The sequence below is a fragment of the Vicugna pacos genome, chromosome 3, assembly GCF_048564905.1.
Source record: "Vicugna pacos chromosome 3, VicPac4, whole genome shotgun sequence".
Taxonomy (NCBI): domain Eukaryota; kingdom Metazoa; phylum Chordata; class Mammalia; order Artiodactyla; family Camelidae; genus Vicugna; species Vicugna pacos.
This window is the reverse complement of record NC_132989.1, coordinates 51,078,415-51,095,337: the sequence shown is the minus strand read 5'-3', so window position 1 is coordinate 51,095,337 and position 16,923 is coordinate 51,078,415. Positions and strand designations below refer to the sequence as shown.

General features: G+C 36.7%; 2 long non-coding RNA genes across 2 annotated transcripts in view; one reads left to right on the top strand and one right to left on the bottom strand.

Moving 5' to 3' along the window:
- LOC140695608 (uncharacterized) overlaps positions 1-16,923 on the bottom strand; it is a 159,811-nt gene that overhangs the window by 79,565 nt on the left and 63,323 nt on the right. The window contains exons 3-4 of the long non-coding RNA XR_012071283.1: positions 8,529-8,599; positions 7,789-7,865 (exon numbers count right to left, since the gene is read on the bottom strand). This is a non-coding gene — a long non-coding RNA (uncharacterized lncRNA). The remainder of the gene's footprint in view (positions 1-7,788; positions 7,866-8,528; positions 8,600-16,923) is intronic.
- LOC140695609 (uncharacterized) lies at positions 811-6,570 on the top strand. Its single transcript, XR_012071284.1, has 2 exons — positions 811-895; positions 6,338-6,570. It is a non-coding gene; the product is annotated as an uncharacterized lncRNA (long non-coding RNA).

Sequence of the window (16,923 nt, the reverse complement as noted above, 5' to 3'; positions counted from 1 at the left end):
AGTAAGACATTTAATTGTTTTGCTAAGGAGCCACTCAGGCCTCCATGTTAGAGAGGACCTACTCACGCAAAGAACACAGGGTTAGCATGCCTTAGCAAGTGCATCACCAGAAGTTTGGGTGAAATATTGTCTTAGACCTTGGTCGTTGTAATTAATGTCTACGGCAATGGTTCTCAAATTTTATGGTGCATCAGATCACCTGGAAGGCTTGTTAAAACAGATACCTGAACCCCATCCATAGAGTTTTCATTTCAGCGGGTCTATTATGGAGCTCCCAAGTTTGAATTTCCAAACAAGTTTCAAAGTGATGCTGATGATGCTGGTCTGAAGACTACACTTTGAGAGTCAATGATTAAGAATACAAGTTCCCAACCTCCCCCACAAAACATATCTGGAGCCTTCTATCACTGAGCATAGAACTGAACATCTCTATTTCCACATTATAGCAATCATCTCAAACTCAACACGTCTAGAGTGGAAATCACTATCTTCTTACTGAAAATCTGCTCTTGTGTTTTCGCCATCTTAAGTGATGGCACAAGTTAATATTTAGTACTTTGGAAGCATCCCTGACTCTTTCCCTACCTGCCCCCATCCAAGAAAAGCACATGTCATATTGATTTTCTCTGTTACGTATCACTTTAAACAAATATTTATTAAGCAGTATGATGGGCTAGTCTAGGCTGGATTTGACTGAAAGATGTTGAATAGCCCAGAAGATTAGCACTCAACAATGTCCCGTTCTATAGCAAGAATCTTTGACAGAATCTTAGAATGTCACAGAAGGGAGAGAACTTATAGGAGTTGGAGGTCTAGGCTCAAGTGGTTTAAGAATGGTCTTTCGAAGCAGAAAACCGATTGGGATTGAGCAGTGGTCATGGCATAGTAGTTTAAGGTTGGTTTTCATATAAGATGAGGGTCCTGATAAGTAATCTGCTGTTTGATAAGTGAGCTATTTGCCTAGATGAGCAGACTGTTGTCTCAGATAAATTGATTTGCAGGAATTACCTGACATAAATAGTGAAACTATTTATTGGTTTAGGTCTTATCTTTTTGGGGCAAACGTTTCCTGAACAAAACACTAACTCATGTTGTTGACACAGGTAGTCTTTGTTCTCAGTCCTAATAACTATGTCACATTGATGTAGGTGACTGCATTTCTCCAAGACATTGTGTCCCAGATTTTAAAAACTTGAATTCTGGTGAGCAGACAGAGTTTCAACAAAATACCTCCTTGTTAAAATTAAGTTATTTATAAAAGTAGAAAGTGTACAGAGAAGAAATATTTGACTCTTCTTATGGAAATCTTCACAGTGGATGTAGCACTGGATTTGAATGGATAAAGGAGGGCAATCTGGTTCAAGTGGAGCAAGAGCAAAGCCCAGAGATATGAGATATCATGAAATCACCTCCTGTCTATCCACTCTAAAGCTTTAGTTCAGGCCCTCCTCTTTCTTTAAACTATTTCAAAAATCTTCTAACTGATGTCCCCCCACCCCTGCCCCCAATCTTGTACATGCATATACCAAATCACTCAGTAGGTACTCTGCAGCCAGTGATGTATGTCTGTAACCCAGGCACTTTATCTTCAGCCCACAGGGAAGAGTGTGTATTGCTCCTCTGGGGAGTGAAGAAAATGGTCAGAGAAGCAAGTAGCATGCTTCTCTGGTTGTATAAAGTCCACAAGTGACTCCATTTGCCACCCAATTTGTCATAGGAAAGATGTAGATGCTCACCGTTCCAGACTGAAGGGATAGTATTTTCTCATCTTTCTTACCAGTGAACCTAAAGATCCAAACAGCCATTTACCTGAGGTTTCAGGGGGTAAAATACAAATTATATGGAGTGGTAGATTGGGTCAGGGTGGACTTTGCATAGCTTTGCACCCTTATTTTACCTAATCCTTATTCTTGAAGGTCCCTTCCTAGACCCTCAGCATCTCCACATGCATGCTCCCTTCAGTGGCAGAGTGTCTCCCCACAGACCCCTTTTCCTTTCCTTATGCTAGCTTCTTCTTGACTCCCTTGTGCTTGCAGCTTTTACTTCTTCCTCTCCCTTCTTAGATAGTGAAATCTCCCACAGAAATTATGCTTCTGGCATCTTCTTGGGTCTTGGAAATTTTTATGTCTCCAAGTTGTCAGCTAAGGGCTGCTGATTTTGAGTTGTGAGTCAGACATAGCCATTCTTTACTCACCTCTACTGCTAAATTAGAGGAGGAAGGGGAATTTCCAGTTCTGAGAAGAGAAGGGGTATTAGAGTGATTGCCCACTTTGTACTGCAGCTTAACTTTTAGTTTTCTGTTTTCCTTAAGAGGCATCTTAAAAAAACAAAAAATAAAAAACAAAAACAGAGATCTTATTCTGCAAGGACTTCTCCAGCCAGTAACAGTTACGGAGTCTATTTATGACATTTATATCCCCTCTCCTAGAGTAATGTTTAATTTAATTTTGTTTTGTTTTGTTTTTTTTAAAGCATCTCCTTACCAACCTGAATAACATTACACATCCCTCTTCCATTAACCTAGCCTTTGAAGGTGTCATGCCCAATCACCAGTTCTCAATTCCAGCCTCCTCTCCTCCATTGCAGTGGGGAGAGGCAAGGACAGTCCCATGGCATATCCTGCCTCATAACTAATCTACTTAAAACCTCCGAGTTTCCTCATTGCCTTTCAAGAGCAAGAAAGCACATTCCTCCCTGAGGGGGCAGCCTCTATTTCAAGCAGTTGTTGCTATGAGCAAATGCAGGTTCATTTTGGCAAATTGCCAAGGGAAGTCAGAAAAATATCTGGGATTTTAAATGAAATATCCCTATTTTTAAACCTTGGATGAAATAAACAAAAATAAAAGAAAACTTAAACAGAAAACACATTACAAAAAAACACATTTCCATCTTTGCCCAAAAGGATCAAGTCCAAAATTGCCAGAGCACAGGCTGGGATGAGGAACTGGCCCCTGCCTCTTCTCCAGACCCATCTCAAATTACTTTCCACAAATAATGAATGGCATAGCAATATTAAACTTATTATTTTGCACAGTTTCTACCTCCCATAACCCCCATAACTTTGAAAGTGTTATTTCCTCTACCTGGAGTCCTTTCACAAATATTTGTCTACCTGGAAAATTCCTATTCATATATCAGAACACTTTGGAGGTACAAACTCCTCTTTGAAGTCTTCCTTGATCAGCTCCCCAAAATCATTCTCTCTGCTATATTACCTCTGGATTGTATACATAGTTTTTATTATTATTATTACTATTATTATTATTAATAGCTTCTATTTGTTGAATGCATTTGTTTTATTCCAGAAGTGATAAACAAAGGTTACTTAGGAAGAGCAAAGTAGCTTACTTAAAGTCACAAAATTAAAGCAAGACCCAGGATTGCATTCAAGTTCTGTCCATCTCCAAAGTCTATACATTGCCCACTACCACATTCTATCTTCTATTTCTGCATGTATTATTTGTTTATATCAGTTTCCCCCAATCCTTAACTGGGATTAACTGAAAGCAGGAAAAATGCTTTATTCATCTTTGTGTCTCCAGTACCCAGAATATAATATGCATTTAATAAATGTTTGTTGAACTGAGTGGAACTGTTTCAAATGCAAATCATATCAGTTTTATTAAATATTGCTCTATCTTCTTTTTATGGTTAATTCTTGGTATTTATCTAAATTTACTTTCTTCATTTTGGATCATTAAAATGAAGTTCAATGTGATGTTTTTGAAATCCATTACCTTCCAAAACGGTAATGAACCAAAAGGCAAAATTGTCATCACTTTAATAGTGATATACTTGATTCAGGTGAGCATTACCTGGGCATATTTGAGAAGCAGAATTTAATTGATAAGGATATGTGTGTGCTTCATACACGAGAAGATGGCCCAACTTGTCCACAGTTGGTAAGGCAAGATGCACTTTGAGTTATTTACAGCAAGAAGGAACATTTTGTGCTCAACCATTTATTTAACTGTCTCCTCAAGTTTCCCACAAGAGGAAAATACGTGGCCTAAGGGAAAGGCAGAGTCTGACTTGACGAAAACTCCCAGTGGTTGGAATCTATGGATGTAATCTTAATGCACCAGGCACAAATGCAGTAATTACCTTTTCTCTGCCTCAACATCCCTGAGGAATCACATATTCTCATCCATAAGGTTGGCTGGAATTCTCAGCGTGGAAGAGAAGAGAGTTGGGAAGGAAGAGAGACTATAACCAGAGAAACCACCACAGAGTATCAGCAGGACATATAGCATTTTCCCACCATGTGATTCTGATCAAGGATCCCCTGTGACTCCCAGCCTCTTCTTGAGAATATCCCCGTCACAGAAAGAGAATTTGGGTACAGAGTTCCCTTAGAGACATTCATTTCTGAGATTGAACTGAAATGTACATGAATAGATTACTATTAAGAGATTTACTCTGAATCTCTTATTTTACTGAGTGTCCTGAGAGTAAATCTCCTGAGATGCTGAAAACACTTTACCCGTGACATTTTCTGAAATGAGGTAAGCATTCCACTTCAAAAATTAAAAAAATAGGGTTCTTTGGGGGTATTTTAAGCATAAATATTCTCCTTAAAATATCACAGACAAAAGTCTTCCTGCCTTCCCTTCACTCATATGGCCTAAGTAAGTAAGAGTGTGTCCCCTATCCCATCCATTTAGTCATCCACACTGGTGAAGGGAGCATCTCACTTAGCCTTTTATCTTCTCAGGCCTTTTTATGGGTCCCCCAAAGGGAGACTATCTTTTGTATAATCACTAGAACGCTGTATTTTCTCTGTTCTAAATTTTACAAAGTGTCAGGTGAAGTTTTCTTATGTTAAAAAATTAATAAACAGAAATCTCAGTTAAATAGAGTCGGGAGGCCAGAAGGGGTGTCTCTCATGCCCTGTGAGGATAAGAGAGCCCAACAACAAGAAGAAAGATTCTTCTTTCATGGCAACGACTGAGCCAATGAAAATCCATGTGCTTTCTGTTTACTATAGCATTCCCAACTTCCTTTTTCTTTCTATAGAAGAGTTCTTCCCTTGGTGGGTGGCAGAATTGCTTGTGGCTCACCATGGTTGCAGACACCAAATTGCAATTCTCTGCTAATCTCAAAAAAAAATTTTTTTGGATAGAGAAATAACTGGCAATCTATTTGTTTTAGGTCAATACTTGTTCTCTGAGATTCAAATAAAATTTGGTTTGAGCAAAATGCAACATGTCTCCAAATGTCTCCAGTAATCCTCTAGATTGCTAGAACCTTAATGTCATAGCTGTCACTTAGAGTACCTCATTCTGTCTCCAGATTGGCTATGCCTCAAAGCCCCTGCTGACAGACTTCCTGGACTTCACATACAGTGCTAGAGACTCCTTCTTTATCTCCATTCTTTACAGCAGTGGTTCTCAAATGTGGTCTGAGGACCAGTGGCATCAGCATTACCTGGAAAATCACCTGGGAATTTGTTAGAAATGCAAATACTTGGGCACCACTCAGACTTAGGATGAATTCCTGGGGTAGAGCCCAGAAGTCTGTGTTTTAACAAGCCCTAGTTGATTCTGATGCTCACTAAAATTTTAGAGTCAGTGCTTTAGAGAAGAATTGCTCAAAATGTAGTCCATGTTATCTGCAGCATCAGAAGAACTGGGGGTTTGTTAAGTTTAAAAATCTCTGGCCACACTCTAAATTTACCAAATCAGAATCTCAGAATTCTGGTTTACAAGCTTTCCAGGCAATTCTCATGCTTGCTAAAGTTTGAGAAGCACAAATGTAAAGCACTCCTGGGGCTCCTCGTCTAGTCTCTTTTTAGCACAAGTGCAGAGGAGCTGGAGACCTAGTAACATGGTTCTTTCACATTTATCCTCTCTTCTCTCCTTCCCAATGCTACATACAGTGGTGCTAAAATTCTTGGTGTGATGGGTCGAAAACTACTAAGGCTTCCTGCTAGTCTACCCTATCCTGACAGGTAATTTCTTCACATACAGGAACATTTCTCTCATAGGATCCCAAGGATCCTATGAGCTAAGAACGCTTTGCCCGAACAAAGAAAGAAAAAACAAAAATACCTCTGGGATAGGAGCTACAGAGATAAAGTTTGTCAAACTGCACACAAATAGCATTGATGAGTCTCAGCACTTACTCAACTAAAACACCCTGTTACAAATTGAAGGATAGAAAAAAATATTCAGAAAGGAATTACCCTATGTGAATATGCTGGGTTTGGGTTGACTTTGCAAATTGTATTGTATTTTTATTTGATAGGATGGCAAATTTTCAACAGAAAGAGAAAATATAAAAACAATAAGATGTAAAAAAAGAATTCACTGTGTCTCCATTTTTTCTCTCCATAAAGGCATGCAGTGAAAGCAATGGATTCAAAATAACACAGGAGGCCTTGCACACAAAGAGAATATAGGATATTGATTCTGAAGGTTAAGAGAGCTGCTCTGAGAGCAGGCATCAGAGACTCACGGAAAAGACGAAGTAAGAAGACAATCCACTCAGTATAGAGAAAGCCATTCAAAGACTGGGATTGGGTCAGCATGGAGAATTTCAATTATTACATGCAACTTAATGACAAAGTTACTGCAAGTCATTTCCCAATAATTAATTTCTGTCACAATAACCTCACAGTCAGCTTCACAGGTGGCTAACAGAAATATCCCATCATTCAGCTATTTCAAGGTTCTAAAAGAAATTGGAGAAAATCTGCCAAATCAAACAATATTTCACACAGCCAGTCACCTGGAGAACACGTATATTTGGGGACTGGCTTGAATGTTACAATGTGGGTCCCAGTTTTAAACGTGCTCCTCCAACAGAATTCTGTGCACACATTAGGGATATAGGAAATAACCAAAGAGTAAGCTAGTATTATTTGATGTTTATTGAAATGTTTAAGTATATTTATTGAATATTAATATTAAGTATATTTAAGTGTAAATATTAAGTATATTTACTGATGTGTTTAAGTGTATATATATACACACAACTAAAAGAAGTAGAAGTTTTCTAAATTTACCCCTCTCAATACTTTATCAAGCTATTTCCTTGATTCCTTGCCCCCTTCTTTTCCATATTGCATCATGTTTCTCTCACATTGTTCAAGGCCTATTTCCTTATTTATGAAAAAAAAATTCTTTATTACATTTAACATGATTTAGGAAAGCAACAGTGTTTCCTGTAGCACACGATAGTAGAGTCTGTGGCCTAAGTATAAGCAGTCTGTTCTCATTAGCACAGTAGTTTGATTATTTGGAGTACAGGAATGACTAAAATTTGCATAATTTAAAGAAATAAGGCAAAGACGGCCAATTAGAGTATACAAATTATTTTTCTAGAACTTAAAAGAGACAGGAGTTATTAAAAACAGCCATAACAGCTAAACCAACTGCTAATGCCCAGATTATGGAATGACAGACCATAAAGATGTGCTGGGTTTCACTACAGCCTACAAAATATATGCTCTCCTCCATTTCTTTCTTTCTTTTTGATAGTATGTGCAGGAAGACCTTTACAAACCATTTTTTTAAAAAAAATATGTATCAGTACTTCAGTTTCTCCTGAACCTCAGATTGATTTCATGGGATCAGCAACTTCATATACCATCGAGATAGAGAATTGAAAAGCGGAACACAAAAAAGGGGAGTAAGTCACAGAAATAACTTATAGTTTGCTAAGAAATGAGTATGGGTACCCACTTTTTAATCCATCTCTCCTAAAAATATTGCTTAAGGGCCTAAGATTAACATCATTATTGTACGCTGAGCTTTATAATCTAATATTTAGAAACCTCTTACTTACCAGATAGTGAGATATTGATTGTGACTTGTCAAAGCTCAGAATTGTTCGGGAAGCGCTTTCCACTTATAGACACCCTCCTTGTTGAGGAAAACCATCCTCCAAAGAAAGATTAAAAGAGAACCCAGATGAATATTTTTTTTAGATGGGGCACAAATAAGTTCTGATTTCAACATGTTCCACAGCTCCCCAGAGCTGAAAAGCTAAAGACAGTTCTACAATATCATATTTCAAAAGCAGCCCTGGGCTTAGCTGCTAAAGCAATAAAGTGGTTTCTGCCTCAGAAGATCACAACATCATGAATAACACTGTCATCCAGAAACAATGAACTGGTAGGCACCACTCTGTGTTGTAGAGAAGCAAGCCAGCTTGACAGTGAATTGTGAATGCTGTCCTGCCCATTCCACTGAACTAGACAGTTTTGAACAGACTAGAAGAAATGTGTGGTGTGAGATCAATAAAGAAGTAATTAAAAGTAAAAGGCTCTTAATGACTGTAAATGAAGCTGAGAACACAAACTTGGATCTCTGTAACCTGGAGTTATGACTCTAGGGCCATGGTCTGTTAACATCTGCTTCTTGGGTAGGAATGTTTTTCTTTCAAAATAGCAGTGCTACATGAATCAACAGCTTCCAAAGGAGCTATTTCATGCTATACAACCTTAGGTCTCCGACTTGAAAAATCTCACTGATCTTTGGTGAAATCTCAGTTATATAAGTAGGAAGTTATTTTTAAAGTCATACCAGATGCTACAGTTCCTCTTCATTGCTCCCACATGGATGTGCACTGTTTATTCAGAATTGAGCCAAAAGCCCTGAAATAAAAAACCTAAGTAGGACTTCCTGACAAACCCAGAGAACAAATTGGCATACAAAGGATCTGTAAATATTCCTTTTAGTTTTATTATTTGGCTGCTGGCTTTTGAGCTGCCCACACACACACACACACACACATAACCTCAGAGATTTTCCTTAGCACATGTTTTTCATTCTGGAACTGATGGCAGGATTTTTTCTCAATTTAAATCATTTTTATGGTCTCCTTAGTGAAACTAAAACATTAACAGATAAACTACAACCCTAGCTCATCATTTTTCCAGAAGAAATATGAAGTAGTCCGTGCTGTCAGAAATAATATTTGGTAACAACAACAACAAAAAAAGGTAATTAATTTAGTCAAATCGGAACTCAAATTAAAATTTTATTGCCATACTGTATCCACAGTTTGAAACACTCTTTCCACTATATATTTTGTTCTGTAATTTAGGGCTAGAATTCAATCACATGGAAAGGAAGCTAAAGAAAAGTTCAATTATCAGGTCTCATTGAGAAAGCAAGTCTCCAACTTTATTCGGGGTTCATTAGAGATGAAACGTCAAAACCACATGAAATTAAGCTTCTCCAAAGAATGTATTTATTCACTATTGTATCCCTAGTGCCTAGAACAGTAGCTAGGAAGCGCCCCATAAATGAATGAGGGACTGTATCTCAGTTATCAGAAGACTCTCAAGTTTTTAAACTGAGCCATAACCATCCCTCTTTTATTTTCTAAGTCAGCTGGTGAGCATCCTTGCTTGCTGAGTAAAGTCACCATTATTATTTCCCACTATGAAGCTTTATATTACATCACCTATTACTGCCCAAGACATATATTTTACTATTAATAAACCCTATCAAATACTATTAATTACCATCTATACCCATGTAGAACTACCGATACTATTATTTACCATCGATTTCCATGCAGAACTACCTCTGTCTCTTTATAAAGTTGAATAACTCCTTAAAATTCTCTCATAACTACGTAATGCTTAGAATAAACTTCAACCGCATTGCCAAGGCTTACAAAGTCTTATACGTGTAAGCATTCATTTATATTTCCAACTTTATCTTCTACCACTCCTGCTTGGCTTCTATAGTGCCGCTCATTTTTACTTCAGGAATTCTGGCTTTCAATAATGGCAAAGTAGTTCGTATGAGACTAGCTCTCCTGCTGGTAACAATTAGAAACCCTGGGGAAAAGAACTACTGTTTGAAGGCACGGAGGATTGACAAAACCAGTATAAACTAAAGGAGATTCAATCCTAAGTGAACCATACTGGTGAAAACCCACATTTATGTTTTTCCCCTAATGGCACATCCAAGTTACAGCCCAGGGTAGATAGACCTCAAGTAAAAAATTGTGAGCTTGAGGAGTCAAAGGAGAAAACTGGAAGCTGCCTAGAAATTGAGAGGGGGATTTCTGGAAAGGAGAGAGCTATAGAAGAGAAAACCCCAAATCCATATGCAACCCCCACTCAAATGCTTAACAGACTCCTAAACCATAGATATGTAGGGTCTTGAGGGAAGGCAACATTTAGCAAAGAATTCAGTGAATGCACACTATGGGACTGTCAGATTTTGGAATTAGGGTTCTGCTGAGTTAGAGTGCTTTGATGAATACAATAGGATTTCCATTAAAATCCCAGAAGGACTCCACTTCAGGTTTAAAAACTATAAATCAGGACTAAGTGGTCTACCGACAATTACCTGATAGAAAAAAAAATTACACACTTCAGAGGAAATAACTGAATCCAGGGTCTTTATAGTGTGTCAATATAATATTCAGTATGCAATCAATATGAACAGGCATATGAACAAATTAAAAAATATGATCCATAGTCAAGAGGAAAAGAAAAATAGCTGCTAGGAAAGACAATCCAGATGTCAGAAATAGATAACTTCAAAATAACCATAATAAATATATCAGGGAATCTATAACAAAAATTACACATAATAGGTAAAGAGACAGGGAATTTCAGAACAGATGTGGAAACTATCAAAAATAAATAAACAAGTAATAAAAATTTTTAAACAAAAAAAATCCAAAATAAAAAATTCAATGCATGAAATTCATAGTATATTGGATATAACTGAAGAAAGGATCAGTGAATTTGAAGACAGTCAAAAGAAATCATCCACACTGAAGCACAGAGGAGCATGACTGAAAAAATAATGAACGAAGCCTCCATGAACTTGGGACACATAGAGATTGGAGTCCCTAGAGAGAGAAATGTGAGGGAGAATGGGGCAACCAAATAGGATAGATAGATTCCAGTTTAATTTTCAGCTCAGTCCAATCTGAAAATCAAGTTTCTATAGGTAGCAGTTCTCAGTCTTTCTTGGACAAAAATGCTCCTTTTCAGCATGTAAAACAATGAAGCTAGAACACACCCTTACACCATATACAAAAATCAACTCAAAATGGATTAAAGACTTAAACATAAGACAAGATACAATAAACCTCCTAGAGGAAAACATAGGCAAAACATTATCTGACATACATTTCAAAAATTTTCTCCTAGAAGAAATAAAAGCAAGAATAAACAAATGGGACCTAATGAAACTTACAAGCTTCTGCAGAGCAAAGGAAACCAGAAATAAAACAAGAAGAAAACCTATGGAATGGGAGAAAATTTTTGCAAGTGAAACCGACAAAGGCTTGATCTCCAAAATATATAAGCAGCTCATACGACTCAATAAGAAAAAAATAAACAACTCAATCCAAAAATGGGCAGAAGACCTAAACAAACAATTCTCCAAGGAAGACATACAAATGATCAAAAAGCACATGAAAAAATGCTCAATATCACTAATTATCAGAGAAATGCAAATCAAAACTACAATGAGGTATCACCTCACACCAGTCAGAATGGCCGTCATTCAAAAATCCAAAAATGACAAATGCTGGAGAGGCTGTGGAGAAAGGGGAACCCTCCTACACTGCTGGTGGGAATGCAGTTTGGTGCAGCCACTATGGAAAACAGTGTGGAGATTCCTCAAAAGACTAGGAATAGACTTACCATATGACCCAGGAATCCCACTCCTGGGCTTGTATCCAGAAAGAAATCTACTTCAGGATGACACCTGCACCCCAATGTTCATAGCAGCACTATTTACAATAGCCAAAACATGGAAACAGCCTAAATGTCCATCAATAGGTGACTGATAAAGAAGAGGTGGTATATTTATACAATGGAATACTACTCAGCCATAAAAACCGACAACATAATGCCATTTGCAGCAACATGGATGCTCCTAGAGAATGTCATTCTAAGTGAAGTAAGCCAGAAACAGAAAGAAAAATACCATATGAGATCGCTCATATGTGGAATCTAAAGACTCATGGACAGAGAATACAGACTTGTGGTTACCAGGGGGGTAGAGGGTGGGAAGGGATAGACTGGGATTTCAAAATTGTAGAATAGATAAACAAGATTACACTGTATAGCACAGGGAAATATACACAAAATGTTATGATAAATCACAGAGAAAAAAAGTGACAATGAGTGTGTATATGTCCATGAATGACTGAAAAATTGTGCTGAACACTGGAATTTGACACAACATTGTAAAATGATTATAAATCAATAAAAAATGTTAAAAAAATGCTCCTTTTCACAAACACTGTCACTTTTCCCAGGTTTTTTCCCCCAAGGTAGTAACAAGCCGTTTCGTGGGAGAAACCAGCTGACCTTGTGCAGAGAAGGATCAGGGTCCTCAGGTACAGGATCCTCTCATCTCTGGGATGATGTCCTTGTCTATCTGAATGCAGCTGCCCCTTCTGACACACTGACAGCTTGTGCTTAGTGGAACTCAGATCTAATGTGGGCAGGACAGAGGCTGACTAGGCCTCACCTCAGCTCCATTCCCATTGTCTCTCAAATATCTGCCACATTCCTCTTTTAGAGAGAGGAAATCCTTCTTGATTCTTGGTAACCTCTAAGGAAATTCCCAGGCCAAGGAAGTGTACTATTATTTTCCGTAGTTTATATCCTTCTCTCTGTGTCATTAAGAATCATCACAATTTGAGTCCTACAACCTGCAAACCCAAGCTATTAAGAGTAAGAGGGGGAGAAAGAAAATTGGGAAATCCTGTCTTAAGACAGATGCCTGGCTGCTATGTTGCTTTATAATCTTATCTGGCAAAGCAGAAGCTACTTATTCTCTATCTTTGCATTCCTTTTCCAGCAAACTGTGAGCTCTCTTGAGATATTTGGACTGCTGAAGATAACTAGGCCAGAGAGAGACAGAGAGAGAACAGTGAAACTTTTCAAAATATACTATTACTCCATAATTTATTTCACTTGTGACTATGCAGTATAGACAGAGTTGTAAGGTAGAAATTTATTTCAGTATAATTTTACTAGTCACATGAATCTTGAAGTCCCTTGCATTTCAGACAGAATTCCTAACATGGGGTAGTAAGCTTAGGGAAGTGTGTAGATCTGGTCACAAGTCTCAGGATAATGCTTTATGGAAGTCAAATTACTGTTTTCTTCAGTTCTCTGAATCTGTGTCACCACATCAAATTTAAGCTTCTCAGGATGGAAGTAAGAATAATTTGGAGAAAATAGTATCCCAGCCCAGAGAGTTCTTAGCAGATTCTTTTTTCCAGCTTTAACCTCTTCTGGATCATTATAAACTGCATCAGATTCCATTCATATCAAACTCTGAATTATGGGTTAAATTATCACACTAAATTATGATTGCTTTTAATTCCCAAGTATGTATTTATTATTTAAGGAATTCTCGCTCTTTTTTTACAACACATGTTCTCAACTGAATCTAGTGATAAATTTCCAAATTTACTTACGGTAATCAGCAAAAGAAGGTTTAGCCTAATGATTGATGGCATATTCATTTAGAGACAGGTGTTCGTGGGATTTAATGCAAACAGGAAAGTTTTTAAACTTCCACATTTTGATTATATATATATATCTCAGAACAAATCCCCTCAGGAGCAGTGAATTTCAGATGTGTTGTCTCTGCTGGTTTATTAACGACACTGTCTGGTGGGCATCGATGAGTAACACCAGGACTGTAACAGATTCCTGTCTTTCCTGAAATGTCTTGTTCTCATTTACATCAATATAGCAAGGGAGAAAACAACTCAAAAGTGTAAACCTTAGGCTGATGTAGCAGCTGAGTTTTATCTGTGTAAGTAAAGTTCTAAATGTTTAATGTATAGGGTTCTTTCTAATTTCAGAAGAAATATGAAGGCAGTACTCCTGAAATCCCACAAGCTAGTATATCATTTTAAACCCAAATGTGAAGGGTTATGGTTCCAATGACTTCAAGTTAGGATTAGATGATTTAGAAGAAATGGAACCATTTCAGAGAAAATTACACTTTTTCTTCAGAGAAGAGATTTTTTAAATGTGTACTTTATTTTCTAAATTAACCGTAATATTTCCCATGATCAGAAGAGCATGAGATAAAGCTCAATAGTACCATGTAAAACAGTCATTTCTGAGGTATAATATCTTCTATTGGACAAACTAGAACTATTAGGAAATACTGGAAATCTTTTCTTGTAACAAAAATAATATATTATTGTGAAAAAACCAGCTTTCTTAAGCCTCCACATCTATCACAATGTGTATTCTACCTCCATATATTTGCTTTGATAATAGCAAAGTATGAAAAAAAAAAAAGAAAGTATTCACTGAACAAATGCAGCAGACTTAGCTGTAAGAATTGCCTAGGTTAAAAAAAAAAAAAAGCAGGGCAAATTTGAACCTCACCAAAACAGCTATCTTTATTACTTCTTCTTTGGTCTCTTAACTATGTTTGGAAAACCAAATGCCCCTAAGGTTATAGGGGAAAAAAAGGTGTTTTAAAGCTGGTTAGAATTATTTAATGAGAAAACTCAAGTCTCCTCAAGGTAACAGGGACTGATCAGGCATAAAAAGTGGCAGAAGATAGCCAGCTTCCTTCTTCTCAGAAGATTATCAGAGTACAGAGCCTGAGGGATTTTTGATTAAAGCATGCAAAATGAGGATTTATTTAAGTAACATCAAGCCTATCTATTCAAACAACATTAGTATATTTGAGCAGGACAAGCAGTAACATTCCAGTATTTTTAAAAAGGAAACACTCTTTACATTGTTAGAAGCTTACATGTCACAAACAATTCAGGAACTCGTTTTCCAACATTTTTCTTAAATCACATTTAAGGTGCTGAATCTTACTCGTAAGTCTAATTAGCATAAAAGGAACACATCTTAATGACATTTTAAATATAAAACAGTATTGAAATGTGAGCCCTAGCCAGATAGGAACTTAAAATTGACTAAACAGTTTCAAATGCTATGTCTTTAAATTAATTTATGTTGAACACAGTGGGTACCAGAGTCAGTTCTCGTTGCTATGACAACAGACACTGAAAATTTAAAGATCCAGCAGCAGGCTCAATTCCCTGCAAAGAGGGCTATTTTACATTAAAATTACATACCACTGCAACAGTTTTGTTTTGTTTTGATGAAACATGTTAAACGGATACACATGCAAGCCATCTCTTTTTTTCCCCAGGACAATTTAATTAATGCATGTGAGGTATCATGTTTATCATTTTAACTTAAATTTCCTCCTAGGTAAATTTAAAGAGTGAATTAGAATTTAAATTTCAGAAACAAGCAACTAATGATCAAAATGCTACACTAGGGAAAGGAAAGGTATCTAAACTAACCATGTAATAAAAGCACCATAGAGTATCAGTTTATAATACTTGCTTTACAAATGGATATTTGGCTAGTGGGCCATTGTCATACAATAGAAACTTATAACAACAAAAAAAGGACATGCATTCATATGAATCACTGAGTTTTTTAGCTTGATAATGCATTATGTTTTCTCTAAAGAGTCTTTTAATTGGCTGTAAGATTGCTGAATCTGAAAACAATTGTATTTTGTACCATTCCAATACAGTTTTTATGAGGTCAAGGCTCATCAATTGTACCAAACAAACATACTTACTCATGTAGCCCCCAAAACAGTCACCTTGTGTATATAAACCATATGGAGGGAAACGAGATGTAAGGGGCTGTCAATCAAGGTGTACCGAACAGGAGAAGAAGGTGCACATCTCGGGAAGTGGCAATCCTCCCTGTGTCTCCTTCCATTGGAGCACGAAGGGCAAGGGAAATGACTGACGGGTTATGGTTAAATGCACATCATGATAGCCCAGTTTCCCAATCTGTCTGTAAAAGCATTCACAAGCACACACTTTTTTAGGATTAGCCATTCTCTGGTTGCTTAGTCTGCTAAAGTGTGATATACTCTTGAGCTGACTTATCTTGAGACATTGATTAAAATTGGTTCCCTTTGAAGTGTCCCTGATGCCAAGAATTAATTCCATTTGAAATATGGAGATTTCCTATTTGTGTTCATTTTATAGTTGTAAAATTAGGTTATTTAATCAAGTTTCATGTTTTCACATCTTGTTTGGAGATGGGGAAGATTATAGAAAAGAAAGAATTACTTCTCTCTCCTTAAGTAGGTTCCCTATACTAGAGATTTTCCTAACTTACAAGAATTCTAAGACTACAAAAGATCTTAAGAGTCTAAGGAATATTTATTCAGTTCATTGGCTCTATTTTTTACAGCTTAGAGGAATGCTTAATAATGTCATTTTATTGGCCATCCAACTTTCCTCTTCCACAAGCAAGAATTAAAAAGAAAGAAAACACTATTTAGATCCAAAATATGCAGTGTCCTTGGAATATAGACTGTGGAAACAAAAATCAATGAGAATATCCACATTTCAAACATATTTCAAAGAGATGGAAAAATCAAATTATTTTAACATGTGAAATCCAATGTTGCTTCACCTGTATGAAATTATGGGCTATTAACTATGTTGAAAACATGTTCATTATCAGAATAAATATTAGCCATGATGATTCAAAGGAAGAAATTTTTTCTTTTAAAAAAATGCATAGGCTCAAAAATGTTACAACTCATTCATGTCATATAAGTTTTCATTTGTCTATTTTCGAGTTGCTTGAAAATAAAGAATCTGCTAAGATTCAGTGGGGAAAGAACTACAAACAAGATTCTAATTGTGTATGTAAAACCATGTGTTTATATAATCTACACAAAAAAATGAATGCCATTAACAGCATCCTTCAGTCTTCAAAATTCCTCTTTAGGTATTTATAGGCCTTGGCACCCACTAGAACTGTTAGAACTTGCAGTGACTTTTCACACATTGCTGTTTAACTTATCAGCAACAACATTTATAGCTGTACTACATGGCATAAGGAGCTATTTTTATTAAATTCATACTTCTCTAAACTCATTCAGTGTCCATGTATAG